Source organism: Gymnoscopelus braueri (genome assembly GCF_963280865.1).
Source record: "Gymnoscopelus braueri genome assembly, chromosome: 9".
Lineage (NCBI taxonomy): Eukaryota > Metazoa > Chordata > Actinopteri > Myctophiformes > Myctophidae > Gymnoscopelus > Gymnoscopelus braueri.
Genome location: NC_137610.1, coordinates 53,966,550 through 53,972,206, shown reverse-complemented (window position 1 = coordinate 53,972,206; position 5,657 = coordinate 53,966,550).

The following is a 5,657-nucleotide window of genomic DNA, read 5'->3' as shown; positions in this document are numbered from 1 at the left end:
TGGATTTTCTGTGGTCTGGGGTTTTCTGAATAATTAGGCTGAAAAGTAATCTGAGCTTGGCCCTTCGACAGTGAGGTCACAGCCGATTAATCCCGCCCACTCTCCTCCTCGCCCCTCCCCTCCCCTATCCTTTCCTTTGGGGGGGGGGCGGAGCAGAGGCGATGATTGACAGGCAAAATCCCTCACCAGCGACACCCGCAGGCAAAGATTTCTTTTTTCATTGCAGTTGAAAAGGCTTTAGAAATGTGAGACAAAAACACCTACAGTGAATCACTGGAGTGGAATCAGTTAAAACTTTTTGTACACGTTTGAAGGACCAGGACAAAGACTCTGAATGTGGTGTAAACATGAATGTCATGATACCTTTAAGAATTGAAAAATATATATTGGTGTATTTTTTAATAGAACACAAAATATCCAAAAGAACTCTCAAATTTGTAGGTTTTAAGCATTTGAAAAACTAAAAGTTAGGTGCGCCCAAACAATGCACCCCTCTCTTTCATAAGTTTTTGGTTTCACCCAGCCATGTGTATCCAGACGGCGATGCTTTCAGTTTCAACAGTGTGGCAGACTCACGGAGGATTCAAAAATAGCAGATGTACAAGCTTGCAGTGCGTCACTTCGTGCCGTACTGTGAGCTTGTATATCAGCTATTTTTGAATATAGCCAACGCTGAAATTTAAAAAGGACACAGATACTTTCCTGGTTTTAATGGGTTAAATGCCTTGCTCAGGGACATCTGGATGGTAATTGTTGTGGGAAACTAAGGTTTTATTGACTCTCACACCCCCCCACCAAAAAAAAAGAATCAAACTGACATAAACATTCAAGCCACCCAGGTTTAGTAAACTGTAGTCATTAGTTATTAGTATTATTAGTAACATTTCATCACACATTACACACACACACACACACACACACACACACACACACACACACACACACACACACACACACACACACACACACACACACACACACACACCATTCCTTCCAACTAGCATTAGGAATTTCCAATGAATTCCCATGCATTCCCATGCATCTAACTCATTCACATACTGTAACTCCCCTCGCTGCCAGCTGTCAGCTCGTAGGGCTATTTTGGGCTCTAGAGTCGGGGTGAAAAATGGTAAATAATAGTAAAAGTGCCATTCATAAAGTGTGTGTGTGTGTGTGTGTGTGTGTGGAAAAAGTACTCTTATTCTGTACTTTGTAAAAGTATCAGTACTGTAGAAATACTCTGTTACAATTAGAAGTCCGGCAATCAAAATTTCCTTGAGTAAAAGTACAGAAGCATTGGCATAAAAATATACTTCAAGTACCAAAAGTAAAAATAGTCATTATGCAGAATGGCCCATTTTACAAGTTTTCAAATCTATAAAATGTATAAAAATCTTTTGAAAATAGCAGATCTACAAGCTCACAAAGTATTGTGAGCTTGTAGATCGGCTATTTTCAAATGGCCGAAATGTAAATAGGGCTGAAGTGGTTAATGTATGTTTTGTGATAATAATAAAAATCTACAAAGTAACTAGTAGCTAAAGTTACTTTCAAATAATTGTAGTGGAGTAAAAGTACAATATTTGCCTCTGAGATGTAGTGGAGTAGAAGTAAAAGCACTGAAAATTGGAAATTCTCAAGTAAAGTAAAAAATACCTAAATAAAATTGTACTTAAGTACAGTACTTGAGTATATGTACTTAGTTACTCTACACCACTGTGTGTCTGTGTGTCTGTCTGTCTGTCTGTCTGTCTGTCTGTCTGTCTGTGTCTGTCTCTCTCTCTCTGAGGATTCCTCTCTGAACATAATATGCATGAACCGCAGACATCTGGGTGAAAACACGTCGGCAGGCATTTGGAGATGAGCCAGCCAGTCCAAACAACAGGATGCCAGGTTGACCAGTGTGTTTTCAGAGCTCAAATCAAGTCAAATGTTATTTGCATACAGTAGCACTTATTCACTGGAAAACGCCATTTCGTTGCCGGGCAGAAACCTTTTATCTCCATATTCTAACTTTTTGTGTGTTTTATCGTAATTTAATGACCTACTTGATCATAGTAAAGTGTCAATTTGAATCCTGAAAAGTAACGGTTTTGGACATATAAGGTGAAGTGTCTCTTTATAAGTTGCGATTGAGATGTAGTGGAGTAGAAGTTAAAGTATTGAAAATTGGAAATACTCAAGTAAAGTACAAATACCTCAAAATTGTACTTAAAATAAACATCACAAAAATACATAGAACATAAATTTAAAGTCATGGAAAATCACGGCCCCCTCATACATTAGAAGGACATTCTAACGTGTGAGGGGGCCATGATTATTACATTACTTTTTTTCATACATTTTTCATATATTTTTTTAATGTTTATTTAATTTGAAAGTGAAATATCCCTTTAAGTACAGTCAGTCCTTGAGTAAATGTACTTAGTTACTTTCCATCACTGGGATTGAGAACCACTTTGCGAAATGCTTAAATTGTAAATTGATACTTTAACTTAAGTAAAGAATACATTTAAAAAAAATGTCTTCCATCACTGTTGTTTTCTGGTCCTCAGGTGAGGACGACAGACAGGGGGCCAATCCGGTCCGATCTGGTACCGATTTGTAATAGGTTCAATTTTCCTCACGACTCTATACAGCTTTGATGTGACCGTCCTGAACTCAGTGGAACTCAATCCACCGCATCCACAGGACACCTGGCTCTGTCATCATCGCCACACACACACTCACACACACACACACACACACACACACACACACACACACACACACACACACACACACACACACACACACACACACACACACACACAGGCTCCTTTTAAGATTAATGAAACCTTCTCACTCTTTTGGAGAAAAAAAAGCTCTATGAAGAACACCTACATCCACATATAACCTGTAAACAACATGACCTGAGCCACCGCGCTTTATTAGCTGGCTGTCAGGAGTGCTTTGATGGATGATTACAGCCCGTTTTCAATCTAAATGTGTGTGTGTGGTTGTTGGTTGTGAAACACCGGCTGCTCTTCATTTATCAACCTGTAGTCAGTGGTGGATTCTTTTCTTTTTTTTTTACTTAAAGTAGCAATATCACAAAGTACCAGTGGTGAAAAGTAATGTACATTTACTCAAATAATGCAAATCTTCAAAGTAACTAAACTATCAAATAATTGTAGTGGAGTATTTAGTCAATTGCAGAGGACACTCTGTTTAACAAACTATGGGCCCTATCTTGCACGGCGCCTTATGCCTAAACTTCTTAGGCCTTTTTCCATTACTTTGCAAAAGATTTTAAAATAGTGAAAATAGCCGATCTACATCTACGCGCGGCGTTGTGAGCTTGTAGATCGGATATTTTCACTATTTTAAGATGTTTTGCGAAATTATAAAACATGCCTAAGAAGTTTAGGCATAAGGTACCGTATGAAGTGTCAAAAAAGGAAATAATCAAGTAAAGTGAAAGTACCTCGAAATGGTATTTAAGTACAGTGCCTTGAGTAAATGTACTTAGTTACTTTCCATCACTGCCTATACCCTAACTCACCAGAAGCACCAGCAGGTCCTCCTCCAGCAGCTGTATGTCATTGGACGCAGTTCAACATTTCATTCCAGGAAAGTCCAGCCTTCCAGGAATTCAGACCCCATGCACAGTTTCTAGGAAACCACAATGTATGGATGTGGCGTACATGTAAGCCTCACTCCAGTGGTGGAAGAAGTACTCAAGATATTTTACTTAAGTAAAAGTACTCAATACCACAATATAAAAATACTCTGTTACAAGTACAGTATAAAAGGCGTGTTAAAAATGTTTCTTGAGTAAAAGTAAAAAAGTATTAGCAACAAAATATACTTAAAGTACCAAAAGTAAAAGTACAAAAATGTTTGAAAATAGCAGATCTACACGCTCACAACGCGTCGCGATGCGACACGTTGCGAGCTTGTAGATCTGCTATTTTCAAATGGCCTATGTATAAAATAGGGCTGAAGTGGTTAATGTATGTTTTATAATATAATAGTTTATATCTGCAACGTAACTAGTAACTAAAGTTTTCAAATAATTATAGTGGAGTAAAAGTACAATATTTGCCTCCAAGATGTAGTGGAGTAGTAAAAGTAAAAGTACAGAAAATTGGAAATACTCCAGTAAAGTAAAAATACCTCCAAATTGTGCTTAAGTACATGTACTTAGTTACTTTACACCACTGCGTAGATGTAAGCCTCACTCAAACAAATATAGCATGCTGCCGCTTGGGGAATTTGGGAAACCACAAACGTGTGTGTGTGTGTGTGTGTGTGTGTGTGTGTGTGTGTGTGTGTGTGTGTGTGTGTGTGTGTGTGTGTGTGTGTGTGTGTGTGTGTGTGTGTGTGTGTGTGTGTGTGTGTGTGTGTGTGTGTGTGTGTGTGTGTGTGTGTGTGTGTGTGTGTGTGTGTGTGTGTGTGTGTGTGTGTGTGTCGCTCACTGTATATGTGAAACAGCTGGTGACAAAAAAGCACGCTCAGCAGTAGGCCTCCCTTAAACAATAGATAAAAATATGCTACTACTAAGCTCTAAAGATATCCGTGTGGAGGTTGTTAATGTTTCCTCATGGGACTCATATTAAAAATGAGCGGTAAGTGATATTTGCTGTCAAAAGAAGTGATAAATAGCTCTATATTCTGCTATATCATTGCTATAGAGTGTTTGTTCGGTAACAGAGGACTAGCCTCTCTCTCCAGGTCTTTAGTAAACAGAAAATACATTTTCAGGTCGGGATACCACTTTTATCCAGTCAGGAGAGAACTTAAGCAGAATATAGGATAAACAGGTGAAATTGGAAGTGATGAAACAATGAAATGAGGGAGGGAAACAATTTAAATGGAAATTGGTGAGCCACCTAAAAATATATTTAATATTTACAGTATATTATTAAAGACCCGGGGAGACTTTGTGAACCTCTTACTAAACAAACGCTCTATACATGTGTAGCAATGATTACTATCAGAATATAGAGCTTTAACTCTTTAAAGGGATAATTCACCACCAAAATGACTTTTCTTCTATCGATTAGTAGTCACCCCATGGAGATTTGAATTCATGGATATATATATTTTTTTTCTCGCATTCCCTAAGCCAATAATTTGATGACCGGCAGAGTCTCCTTTGTTTCTCCTACCGGAACCGCTGCCTACCGGTCCGCTGGTCATTAAATTATTGTCTTAGGAATACGACAAAAACAAAAAAATATCCATGAATTCAAGTCTCCATGGAGTGACTGATCAATAGTGTTTTTTTTGGGTGAACTATCCCTTTACACTTAACACTTTTTGTTTTACCATCTCGTGGATCTTTCTGTCGAGTGTGATGTTTGTACTAATTGGTACAGTAGGCCTACTAATGGAATAGTTATTTAGACTATATACCTACAAACTCCTGCTTCGTTCTAGCCAGTATATAGTGCAGAGAGGGCACTGACACGCAGTGGGGGAAAAAGTACTCAAATTTTTTACTTAAGTAAAAGTATCAATACTGCAGTGTAGAAATATTCTGTTACGATTAAAAGTTCGGTAATCAAAATTGACTTGAGTAATAGTACACAAGTATTGGCATCAAAATATACTTAAAGAACCAAAAGTAAAAGTACTCATTGTGCAGAATGTCCCATTTCACAAGTTCACAA